The sequence below is a fragment of the Chiloscyllium punctatum genome, chromosome 19 (assembly GCF_047496795.1).
Source record: "Chiloscyllium punctatum isolate Juve2018m chromosome 19, sChiPun1.3, whole genome shotgun sequence".
NCBI classification, from domain to species: domain Eukaryota; kingdom Metazoa; phylum Chordata; class Chondrichthyes; order Orectolobiformes; family Hemiscylliidae; genus Chiloscyllium; species Chiloscyllium punctatum.
In genome coordinates, this window is record NC_092757.1 from 78,364,833 (window position 1) to 78,378,840 (window position 14,008).

Here is a 14,008-nt window from a genome sequence, read left to right on the forward strand (position 1 = left end):
CACCACCAATACACAACACCACCAGTACACAACACCACCAATACACAACACCATCAATACACAATGCCACCAATGCACAACACCACCAATACACAACACCATCAATACACAATGCCACCAATACACAACACCACCAGAACACAACACCACCAGAACACAACACCACCAGTCATCTCTTCCGGATGGGAGAGCAACCCTATGGTCCTCTGTGACTATTGCAGATTTACCTTTACTGTTGAAGTCGTGGGGAATGTACAGTGCTTTACATTAAATCAGTCTTCATCAATCGTCTCAAGCACAAGATTACCTTTTGAATTTAAGTGCAAGCCAGGATCTCCTCAAACCAAATATAAAATGAATAGCTTATTTTTAGTGCTATATAAATCTAAACCAAGTATGTACAATTGTTTATTTTAACCTCGAATCACCAACCCTCAGTGTGACACCTGTCACTGTGCATTATCTGGCAGTGCCTTGCAGTCTGGGTTGTAGTTTGAGTCTGATAGTCATATAAAGTCCATCAAATGGGGATCTAAGAGACAAGTGCAATACTTGAACTTGATTATCTTTGTTTCGGAGAACAGAGGTACGTGGAGTCAAAGTAAGCCTTCGCTTTAAAAACACAGGATAGCAGTAATGGATTTTTTTCTCTTTGTTCATGTGTAACAAACAGCACTGTCCCATGATCTGACTTTCAGCTGAACATGACTTTGCACAGTAATTGTCTCCATATCAACTGCTTTGTAAATCAAATACCTGATGAAATTTGACCACCAATCCACCAATGTGTACTTGAAGAAATAGATTTGAGATAAACATGACAATTTGCTCCATCATGTCTAATTCCTGAAATTGTCTGTTGAATTGCTCTGTTAACTTCTTCAGGTTTTCTCAGTAAACCTATTTTTTTTCTAACATTTTCTCTAGACTCTAGAAGTGTTGCAATGTTTTATTTCTTTTATTTGTGTTCAATTTAAATGTTTTTTTAATTCACTCATGGAATTGGGTGTCACTGGCTGGTCAGCATTTATTGCCCGTCCCTAGCTGCCCCTGCGAAGGTGGTGGTGAGCTGTCTTCTTGAACCGTATCAGTGAACATGCTCTAGGTTGACCTACAATGCCCTTAGGAAGGGAATTCCAGGATTTTGACCCAGTGACAGTGAGGCTACAGTGATATATTTCCCAGACAGGATAATGAGTGGCTTGGAGAGGAACTTGCAGGTAGTGTTGTTCCCATGTATTTGCTGCCTGTATCCTTCTGGATGGAAGTGGCTGAGGGTGAATCTTTGCTGAATTTCTGCAATGCATCTGTAAATAGTACACTCTGCTGCTACCGAATGTCAGTGTTGGAGGGAGTGGATGCTTATTTGATGTCATGCCAATCAAGTGGGCTGCTTTGTCCTGGATGGTAGCAAGTTTCTTGAGTGTTGTTGGAGCTGTACCCATCCAGGCAATTTGTTAATCTTCCATCATATTCCTGACTTGTGCCTTGTAAATGATGGGCAAGCTTTGGGGATTCAGGAGGTGAGTTACTCACTGCAGTAATCCTTGCCTTTGACCTTCTCTTGTGGCCATTATAGAGTAAGTCCAGTTAAGTTTCTAGTCAATGGTAACCCTATGATGTGGATAGTGGGGCATTCAGTGATGGTAACATCATTGAATGTCAAGGGGCAGTAGTTAGGTTGTGTCATTGGCTGACATTTATGTGGTGCAAATGTTACTTGCTACTTGTCAGCCCAAACCTGGATATTGTCCAGGTCTTTGCATTTGTACATGGACTGCTTCAGTGTCTGAGCAGTCATGAATAGTTCTGAACATTGTGCAATCATCAGTGAACATCCCCATTTCTGACCTTAAGATGGAAGGAAGGTCATTTACAGTCCTCAACGTGCACTAAGTTGCTGTCATTTCCCTGCAGTTAACAGGTCAAATTGTTCAGTACTGATGTTATGTGTGTAAGGAAACCAAAGTCAAGCAACCACACATTGTCTGACACACTTCTCACTTAATTCCTTGATTTAAGAAAATGACAATTTCCAGCGTGAAATCTTTAACTAGATCTTCTGTTGACCTAACCACCTACATCAGCATGGAGGATGAGTAGTTCACCATAGGCCACATCAAGTTTGTTGGGTAAGGATTTAAACAAGCTGTGCTGAAGGGTTCTTATTTGAATCGAGTTTACAATCTTAACAACAACTTGCATTACATGTGAGAAGTCCAGAACCTCATTTGCTGATAAGGCTTGCTGGTGGATTATATGGTGGTGATTGACAAAAGGTGGGAAATCAGGATCATTCCAGCAAAATACACCATTTGTGTTGAGCTTGGCTGGGACAGCACCAGTTGTAATGGAAACCAGTTTCTGAATTGGAATGTCTGTCTCAAGCACCAACCTTCGGGATTTGATGGAGAAATCCCCATGTCCTTGTGCTCTCTTTAAGGGGCAAAACAATCCCCTTTATTTGTTTTATCCTTCACACCATGTACTCAAAAACAATCAGCTGGGCCGTGTTGGTCATGTCAGTGGCTTTATTACCATGGTACACGTGACAGTAAATTAAATTCAATTCAATTCACTAAACCGCAGTGAGAAACATTCACAGTCCTTTATGTCCTTAATTTAATTTTAATTCCTCTTGTATAAAGGCTAGCACCCCATTAGCATTCCTGATTACTTTCTGATCTTTCCAAAATTCCCTTGGTTTGGAGATGCTCCCATTAGATTGGGAGAGAGTGTAGCTGCTGGAAAACATCTTCAGACAATGATTCCACTTGTCTTGCTAGTCTGGAAGCACCACGTTAAAAAGTAAAGGGTAAAGACACCATAGTCTTCCCAGATCATAGGCTGCTCTTTGTTGGTGGTTTAACCTGAGGGTGACCAGACCTCAGATGAGAGCAGAGGTTGAGAAGGAGCATCCTTTATGTTGACCTCAACCAGGGCAGGAACTGAACCAGCTGTCCAGCCAACTGAGCTAAAAGTACCAAGTGCCAGGCTCTAGATTGCCATTCTTATTTCTCCTGTGTTTTTAAAATTACTTAGTAAAGAGTCAGGGCCGCAGTCATTTTTTCTTCAACTACTTCATCATCTGTGAATGATTTCTTGTGTTTTGCCAGATGACGGTAGTCACAAAATGTTTCTTCACTGCAGGCCTTGGCTTTTGCTGCTGGTTTGGAAATAAAACAATGGTTGAGCTTTCCAAACAGCTTCAGCTCATCAACTTTCTTTGTCCAAAGCAAATTGTTCAAGGGGAAACTATCAGAGTGTCAGAGATGCACAGTGAGGGAATGTGATAGGATATGGGATCAACTGTCAGGAACATACTTTTAAGGGAATGTGATAGGATCATGAGATCGACTGTCAGAGACACACATAATGAGGGATAATGGGAAGGTAGTGAGATTGAATGTAGAAGTCTCGAGAATAGATCAGTCAATCACAATATATGTGATAGTTAGATGGAGTGTAGCTAATGGCAGGTAAATTGTGTAGGCATGTTGTTAAACAATGACTAAAGGAGAAAGAATGGAATTGTATGTGTGAGGGAGTGTCAGCCATTCTAACTATGTACCCTAAGCAACGTGACTGCTGTGCTGTGATGTTGTTGGTGATGGAGTACTGCCAAGTCACCAACATTTGTCCAGGTACACAGTGGTGTTTCAGTGATTGCCCAAGCACAAGAGATATCAGTCGAAATCCTTTGAGTGGTGGGTTGTTTTCGGAATGGTGTGTGGTATGATGGGGCTAAAATTGGATGTGAGGGATTCTATAAGGGCAATGTAGGTAGTTAATGAGATGATTTTGTTAAGATACAACAAGAAATTTAACTGGGTCCTGGAATCCTCCCAAAAAAATCCTAACACAAGTTGCACTAAGCTAAAAAAAAAGTAAGATTCAGCACATTGAAATTAATCTAACTCTAGCATGGGGTGGCAATGGCCTGGTGGTAATATTGCTGGACTGTTGCTGGACTTCTTGCAGGGATTGTTCCAGGGACTGGGGTTTGAATCCTGCTATGGCAGATGGTGGAATTTGAACTCAATTTTTAAAAAATCTTGATATAAGGGTCTGATGATGAAGAATCCATTGTTGATTGTTGGAAAAACCCATCTGGTTCACTAAGGTCCTTCAGGAAAGGAAATCTCCCATCCTTACCTGGTCTGGTCTACATGTGACTCCAGATCCACAGCAAGGTGGTTGACTCTCATTTGCACTCTGAGCAATTAGGGATGGGCAATAAATGCTGGCTTAGCCAGAGAAGGACTCATCCTGTGAATGAGCAATTTAAAAAGATGCTGAAAATGTGTTGCTGGAAAAGTGCAGCAGGTCAGGCAGCTTCCAATGAACAGGAGAATCGATGTTTCGGGCATAAGCCCTTCTTATGCCCGAAATGTCGATTCTCCTGTTCCTTGGATGCTGCCTGACATGCTGCGCTTTTCCAGCAACACATTTTCAGCTCTGATCTCCAGCATTTGCAGTCCTCACTTTCTCCCCTAATTTAAAAAGATCATTGGCATTTCATTCTGCCTGGCACCAATGTATTATTTATACAGATAAGCCTTCATGGTAGGGTCTTCAATAGATTTCAGTCTAAGCTAGTTCTAAACTTTCAAAGATTTCCTAAGTATTTAATCCATTTGGAAATTGACAATATATACAATCTTCTATACCAATACATTAATAAGTGCCTCAAGCTGTTTTGCATCAATAATTCACAATTTTAATCTTATCTCAATGCATTGTAGCACAAAGATCAAAATGAAAATATTGCCCTGGTATCTCAAGAAGAAGCAACCTTTCTCAGACCATTAATATCTGTTAACATTTCATTTCTCCAGTTCTGATCAGAAAGAGGAACTATCATGGCACTGTTTGAGAAATTGTGCCTAGTTTAGTAGTGCAATCAAATGACATGATTGTCAGACTTCTTCTTTCTTACATAGAGTTTACCAACATCAGATATCCAATTCAGCATTACTTGTACCTTAATTTCTGATGCTATCAGTTTACCATCTCAAAAAACCACTGCAAAGTTACCAGTCAGCGTGAACATTCTCTGCTAAAAGCTGAAATAATAGATGAACATGATGCCATTTACCCCTCCTTAAGAATCTTATACTTTCTTCTGCTGGATTTAAAAAGATGCAAAAAAACCCCCGTGTGTCAAAAGTTGTGGTACGTTGTGCCCACAAAGGCTTTGGGACTCACTTTAAGAAGCCAGGTGTCAGATGGTTGCTAAGACAAAAAAAATGACAGGAACTAAAAGCTGGCTGACAAAGATGAAAGACAAAATAGTTTAGATGCAGCATTGGTACCTGAGAGAACACATATATTCTAGTGAGGTTTAGTTTGAGTTAAAGATTTGGCCAGTATTTCCTTTAATGCTGAAGTGGTTTGCTACATACTACATTGCTACATACTACATTTGCTACATTGTAATATTAGGTAATTGCTTTTTGATTCTATGTGGTAACTGCAAGCTGTGAAAGACAATGCTGGGTTTGCTGTGACCAGCAGTGGTCTGGTATTTGTTCTAGATTTCCATATAAGGATTGTGAGTGTTTTTCAAAACAAAACTACACTTAGGTCAGACCTATTGAACCTGCCTTCCAAAAAATTACTGATTGCAATATCTGACCATTAGTGTGTCATCAAATAATCCCTCTTATTTAGAAACAGTGATGGGGGTTTACAGATGACTTTAGTTTTTAAGACAATTTGATATATGACAGGAAAGAAAGGACTGCAGATGCTGGAGATTCAGAGTTGAAAAGTGTGCTGGAAGAAGCACAGCAGGTCAGGCAGCATCTGGGGAGCGGGAAAGTCGATGTTTCAGGCATGACAGAAATCCATGGATGTCTCCAATATAAAGTACTGGAGAACACCCACTGATTGAGGGATCAATTCATAGAATCCCTACAGTGTGGAAGCAGGCCATTCAGCCTATCAGGTCCACACTGACCGTCTGAAGTACACCCCACCTAGACTCACTCCCCGCTACTCCATCCCTGTAACGCCAACTTTCCCATGGCTAATCCACCTAGCCTGCACACCATGGTTGATTTAGCATGTCCAATCCATCTAAACTGCACAACTTTGTACTATGGGACGAAACCAGAATACCTGGTGGAATCCCACACCTACATGGGGAGAACATGCAAACTCTACATAGACAGCCGCCTGAGGGTGGAATTGAACCTGGGACCCTTTTGCTGTGAGGAAGCAGTGTTATTCACTGAGCTAGGACACTCTATGCACAGAGACAGACACCCACCTCAAGGATTAGACAAAGTCACTCAGGACCTGTCGCTTACTCTCTGAGTCACCACTCACTCTGCTCATGCTTGGATTCTCATCGCACCTCTGCAATGCCTTGTCTTTCCTTTTTGAAGGGAATCAGCTTTCAGTCAGGGGATATTGTTACTGTAAGTCATAAGCATTGTCCAGTATCAGTCCAGGGACTTGGTCACAGTCAGTGGCTGTATGGAATGTCCAGAGTTAAGGGTCCTTACCTCTACAGTCTGGCGAGTGTTAAATGGGCACTCCTTCGGATTCAGTTCAATCCATCCCAGGGATTTGTGAAGCATCAGTCAGGGAGCTGCATGGAGATCACTCAGGGGTCTGGCCACTCATCCTCTGGGGCTGTCCTTCCAAGTTGGCAAACGGGATAGACAACAGTCAGTTCAGGGGGTCTGTTCACTGGTCCATAGTGGGGTGATCAGGGGTCACTGGTGTGCTGAAGATATCAGTTGTGGGCACTGAGGGCAGCCTGCTGGGGTGTGGAAGAAATAATAATTGTGAAGGAGGGTGACTCACCATCTAGGTGGTAGGAGCGTGGCAGAGCAAGGATTGCTGCTGGAGGTGGGGATGAGTTGTCATTGACAGCCACCACTGCACTGGCTTCGATGGGGGGGACAGAGTGTGACTTTGTTCAGCATGACTAGGCATTATGCTTCTCATCCTCGAATGTATAAGGGACATGAAAATGGTTGCCACCATTCCTGCAGTGGACATCAGAGTTTTTCATTTTGTGAGGGGTGCACAATACGTTAAACAGGGTTGGTGAAGGAAATCTGTTATCACAGGATGCTGTCTGTAAGCATCTTGCGTTGACCCTTTTAAAAAATTCATTCATAGGCTGAAGGCATCACAAGCCCATCCCTAATTATCCAGAGGGCAGCTAAGAGTCAACCACATTGCTGTGGGTCTGGAGTCACATATAAGTTAGACCAGGTCAGGATGGCAGTTGCCTTCCCTAAAGTGAACCAGATGTGTTTTTTCCCCAACTATCTACAATGGATTCATGGTCATCATTAGACCCTTAATTCAGATTTTCTTTAATTTAATTCAAATTCCACCATCTTCCATAGTGGGATTTGAACCCTGGTCCCCAGAAAATTACCTGGGTCTCATGATTAACAATGCATCACCTCCCCTGCACCCACAAATGATCCTGGCCCCAAGCACACTTGACCACATCACTCATCATTACAAACCAATCCTACTGATGACCATGAGGCATATGCAATGACTTGTGGGACAGAAAGATTCACCCCCATTGCCAAGGCATCAGTGACAGTTTACACAAAGTGCAAGAGGTGTTCACCTCTAATGTTAGATCATAACAGGCCCACACTATTCACCTCTGCACATTGTTGCCTTTCTTGTAGGGGTTTGAGGGGACAGGTTCCCATTATTTCTCACATGTGAACAAACTGCTACTATATATTCAACAAAATGTTTGAGCAACAGATGTCAGTAACAGGGCAATAATGTGTAAAATCCATATGGAGGCATCAGATTGGACCCAATTACAGGAGTCTCCACGTCCTGATATTTGGAATACTCTGTTCAAGTGTTATTTATGCATGTGCTGTGACTGCTGAAAGATCACTTAACTGAGGTGGTGCTTTAATTATGTTATAGCCCACACAGTCTCCCTGGAACTGTCACCAATGGACCCAGACACAGAAACTGTGGACGTCCCTATAGTCACTGCACTAAGGGCTGCGACATAAATGGGTGAGGAACATGTGCATCCACATCAATGTCCAGTGGATGTGTAAATGAGCAGAACTTCTGCCACGGGTGCCGTCATGATGTGGCAAAGAGAGCCACAGTCGCTCGTCTTCCTGTGGAATGTTGGGCAGATGAGAAAGGCAGTGGCTTTATGTGGAGATGGAGGTTAGAATGCTATGGCGTGTTGTCCAGGGTATCTACAATGAAACATCCCCTTCCTCTGGGATCATTGAGGACTATAGGATGTCCATATTACATCATGTTTCCATGCGGGTCATGTCCACGGATACTTACTGATGCCAAAGATCCTCACAAACTCTGCCCTGGAAATCTGGAGAATGCACCCAGACAATAGGATGGATGGTGGGGTCCAAAAATGCTGCACCACTGTGCTGAGTAAGCCAGTAGGGTGTTCTTCAGAGGGAACAGCTTTCAGCATCTTACAGTGAGCAGCATCTGGTAAAGCAACAACTGACAGGATGAAACTGAGCTGCATGAAGTCATCTTTCACTGACCATAGCGGGTTGGTGGTGCTGAGGCCAGAATCCTCTGTGTAATCCCAACGTCTTAACACTTTGATCTTTCTGCACAGTTTGTGCTTTTTAGTAAAAATCTACTGTTACAAAGGTTAGAAGCTGTCTCAGCATCTGATGCTCCTTTACTCAGTGATGTCCCCGAAGGTCATAAGGTCTCACGTAGATGACTGCTGTTTAAACTAAAGCACATGGGATTGAGGGTAGTGTATTGAGATGGATAGAGAGTGGTTGGCAGCCAGGAATGAAGAGTAGGCCACTTTCCAAGTGGCAGCCGGTGACCATTTGAGTGCCATAAAGATCAGTGCTTGGATCCTAGTGTCCTCAATGAGTGAGTTGGCAGTGAAATGGCAAGCAGGGTTAGCAGTTTGTGGGGTTGGGTGTGTGTGTGGGGGGGGGCGTGTGTGGTTGCTGAATGCTAGTGCAAGAAGATGCTGTCTGCAACAGTGAGAGTGGTGGACCATAAGCTTTTGTGGGGCGTGTGTGCAGTAGCAGAGTCAGAGTGATTGTGAGGGCAGCAAAGAGAAGGTAGTGACCCTGAGTATTGCAGAGCGCACACAGTGACAGCCTTTTTTCTGCAACTGCATGTGGTCTGGACCATGGACATGGTTCTGTGGCAGGTGGCAGCTCTGAACCAGGCTGGCATGGTCTGGTACCATGGTCTCCGCTGGCAGTCCAGAAGAAAAAAGATCCTGGAGTTCCCAGCAATAGCGAGTACTTCTGCCATTGAGTGGATGAAATCATGAGCAGGGCACCATAGAGGTGATGTGTATACAAACTGGGGTGAGCAATAGACAACTGCTTGAGAAAGATCACTGGAGCTCACAGAGAGGACCCCTCCATAAAAATCTCTGAAATTGGCACTTATTTCATTTTGGGCAAAATTCAGCCCAGTGTTTCTGTTGGCCTGTTATGGAATACAGTTTATTTCCTTATGTTGAAATTCCACTTATTTGACTGTAGATTGGCATAAGTCAAAACTTTGAGAACCCTCCATTTTGTACAAAAATATGTAGAAGTCTAACTGGTTACAACTTCAGAGCCTACTGTTGCAGACATGTAAGATGCTTCCCACAACTAGTCCACTCAGAATATCACCATTCGCTGGACCATTGTTGCTGATCGGCTTTTGAAGGTAAGTGTCTTGACATACCATGGGGTCAGCTCTGATATCAGATTACTGTCTCAAGGAAGGAATGTTACTTCTGATGGTTACTCATGGTTCTGCTCTGGTTCAAAGTCTGCAATTTCCTCATCTGCCTGATTGGTTTCTTTCATATTTTTAAAACCTGTCTTACAATATGGATAGATACAGTTATTTTACTATTTCTGTGGGTTATTTCATCTCCCAATTTCATGCTCGCATTTGCTTTGGTATCTGCTTACAAAACTGAATGTTTGAATTGCCCATGGCAACGGCAAGCATGCAATTGCAATATTTTCAACGGTTCTCAGTTTTCCCTTCCGACTCACATTCCCAATTCTGCTCTTTGGACTGTATCATTTTCATTTTACAATAATTGTTGTCACGACTCACTGAGGTAGCACGCTGGAAACCAAGCCTCAATGTTCCCAGAGTTGCAACAGATGTGAGGACTTAACGTAACGATTAAAAATCGCAATTTGCCTTTGAAGGATAAAAGCAAATCACACCAGACTTTTTTTTTGTAACAGTAAGCATTAACTCTATTTATTACCATTCTGTAAGGTTTAACACAAACTGAAAAGAGTAGGTTTTTGATTTACATAAAGTAAGCTTTACTCTTAAACGTTCTTACACAGAGACACAGAAAGAGAATAAAAATAGGCTAAACCATAATATGATGAGTGGAGGAAAAATTGTTAGAATTCTTTCAGGAGGTAATGATTAGGTCAGATAAAGGGGAAGCAGCAGATGTAATGCATTTAGATTGTAAAAGGCTTTCATCAAAGTACACCTTGAAGCTGCTTAATAAGTAAAGAGTGCATGTGGCGTTGATGGTAGTATAACAGTGTGGATAGAGGAACAGTTCACTAATAGGAGACAGAGACTTGGTACAAGCAATGTATTTTTAGAATAGCGACCTATAACTCTTGAAGAGACACAAAGGTCTGTGTTTGGTCACACTAATTTTCAACATATATGGATGAAAGAAGTGAATGTATGATTGCCAAGTTTGCAGAAGACACACAAACAGGAGGGAAGGCAAGTGGTAAGGATGAGACAAGGGGTCTACAGAGAGATATTGATAGTTTAAGTGACAGGGCAAAAACTTGGCAGATGGAATATATTGTGGAAAAATATGAGGTTATGCACTTTGGCAGGAAATATATTATCAAACTCATATTATTTGAATGGAGCAAGATGCAGAAATTTTCAGCATAGAGAGATTTGGGTGTAAACAACAAAAAGTCAGCATTCAAGTTCAGCCGGTGATGGAAAAGGCAAATGGTTCCTTTGCCATTATTTTAATAGTAATAGATTATAAAAATGGGGAAGTACAGCTAAGACTGCACAAGACCACATTGGAGCACTGTGAACATTTTGGGGGGCACTTATCTAAGGAAAAATGACATCTGAGGAAAGTTGACATTGAAGGCAATCCAGAGAGGTTCACAGTATTGATCCTGGGCATAGAGGGATTTCTGTATGAAGACAGATTGAATAGGTTGGATTTGTAATCATTGAGGTTCAGAAGAATGAGAGGTGTACATAATTAGAACGTGTAAGCTCCATAGGTAGCTTGACAAGGGGATGCAGAGAGGTTGACTCTCTTTGTGGGAGACAAGAGGGCGTGATCTCAGAATAGTGGTCACCCATTTAAAAGGAAGTTTTTTCCTCTCAAAAGGTAGTGAATCTGTGGGATTTGGTACTGCAGAGGGCTGTAGAGGTTGGGTAAATTTTTAATCAGTAAGGGAATCAAGGATTATAGTGAAAAGACAGGAGAGTAGAGTTAAAGATCATGATTATACCTGAGGATCTCATTGAATAGTAGAGCAGTATTGATGGGCTGCATGGACTACTTCTGGTTTTGTTATTGTATGGTCTAATGACAGAAAATAGTCAGGAAAATGCAGTTTGTTTTTCTTAGATTAGATTCCCTACGATGTGGAAACAGGCCCTTTGGCACAACAAGTCCACACCGAAGAGCAACCCAAGCATACCCATTCACCTACATATACCCCTGACTAATTCACCTAACTGGCACATCTTTGGACTGTGGGAGGAAACTGGAGAATGTGCAAACTCCACACAGACAGTTGCCTAAGGTGGATATTGAACCCGGGTCCCTGGCACTGTGAGGCAGCTGTGAGCCACCATGCCGCCCCAAATCACCAGCCCAAATCACTAAACTAGATGTGTTTGTGTCATATTCCTTTCTATTCTGCGATGATTTCTTGATGTTATCTGCAGAACAGTGATCAGAAAGTAGTTCATTGTGGGTCTTTCTGGTTTAGATTTTAGAATCATTTCTTTCAGCATCTCAAATACAGTCTTTTCTGTACTTTTGAATGAAAATTAAACAGAGAAACTTTACAGAGAAAGAGGCAAGAGAAAGATCGATGCAACTAACTTCTGGATTTCAGTCCCCTCACAGAGTCTTTGTTTAGCTACAACCTGAACAATCAGAGGGCCGTTGCTATGCTGAGTTTTCCTCAACTCATAACAATTGGTGTCAATTTGTCTAGACTCAAAGTCCCCCAAAGGTAACATTATATCAAATGCATCAATTAACTTAACTTGCAAGTTCAAGCTGTGAACAACTCCTTGGACATTCTTTCCAACTTAAAGCAATGTCCATTTTCCACATTTTCAGTCGTAATCCAGAAGTAAACAGAAGTGCTTTCTTACTTTGTTTTTAGGTGATGTGGTCTTATGCTAAACATAACATTATGCTCTCAATGGTAAATGTATTCAATGGGTACATTGTCCAGTAATTAAATCTAGTTGAGCTCCTGAACTAGATCAATCAAGGCCACAGTCTGAGGTCTTTCTGCTGAAGTTAAAAGGAGCTCCATTCAGTTATTGAACTGTCCCGGTGCTACAAATGCATCTAAATATTGTCTTGTACATGTTCGTATTGTCTTGTACATGTACATATAGTCTTGTACATGTAATATAGTCTTGTACATCTAAGAGATGCCTTTGGTTTGTTTGGATTGAGTCAAACTCCAATGTTTGTTTGTTTCTTTGATATGCTACTGTACAGAACCAAAATGCATATGCGGCTATATATACATATAAAAATATCTTTTATGAATAAAGATTATTTTTGAAATAAGAAAAAGTCATGTAACAACATACAAACTACATTATCCTAATCGGATTCTTACTGAATTCCTACCAACACTGCGAAAGGATATTCTGCAGCTGATAATTACAATGTTTCCCCAATCACCAAATAAATTCATGTCATGCAAAGACATTGTTTGATTAATATTCAGACCGATGTGAAATACTCTGAATGAAGAGAGACATTTCTATCTAGTGCTTTTCATGACCTAGGGCATTCCAAAGTGTTTTACAGTATTTCAAGTACTTTTCAAAGTATTCTCACTGTTATAACCTGATGTCATGTGATTTTTGGCTTTAATGTTGTAATGTAATAAACAGAGCAACCAATTTGCATGCAGCAAACTCATGCAAAACAGCAATGACCAAGTAATCATCTCTAGCAATGTTGACTGAGGGATAGATATTGGCCACGAAGCTGTTCTTCACAATTGTGACTTGAGATCTATGATATATTTAAATATATAAATATGTACAGTCAAATATTTAAAAAGAACGCTTCTAAAAGCAAAGGATTCTGGGTCACACTAGCTAAAATCTTGCATTTGTAAAGAATGTGAACTTTTGTTTTGGAGGTCCAAACTGTACAAAGCTCTTGGATAGTGCTCTCATGACGGAGCTTCTGTAGGGGGTTAAAAACTTACTGCATTTTGAACTAACAATCAGAGAGGCAGACAGACTGCCATAGAACAGAAAGGAAAGCTTTTCTCACCATTTTTGAAGCATCTGTCAAAGCTGAGTTGTGACTTGGAGGCCCACCAGAAGTCTTCATTACTGCAACCTGAATGTTCTTAAGAGAGAATTCCAAATCAACTTGACTGTCTCCAAGAGAATCACCCCAGCCAGTACTGCAGAATGACTGCGACAGTAAGAAAATCAATCCTGGCATGTACTGTCAGGCAAGGGGCAGTCTAACTTGAAAAAACCTTTGAACAAGCTGCAAATCCTTTCCTCTCTTGGTTTTACTTGCTACTTTGCCAAGTTTTAAGACCAGATACATGACAGAGTTTGATCATCTAATTTGAGGGGGATGGTGTGCCTGTCTTTTTCTGCATTACTGGGTAGTTGAATATACTGGTATATTTACATCTTTGGCTAATACTTTCCAAATCATTGCTTGAGTGAGTTTGAGAAATACATTGCAAGCTGATTGTTTGGCTTAAAGGCAGTGTCTTATTTTTGG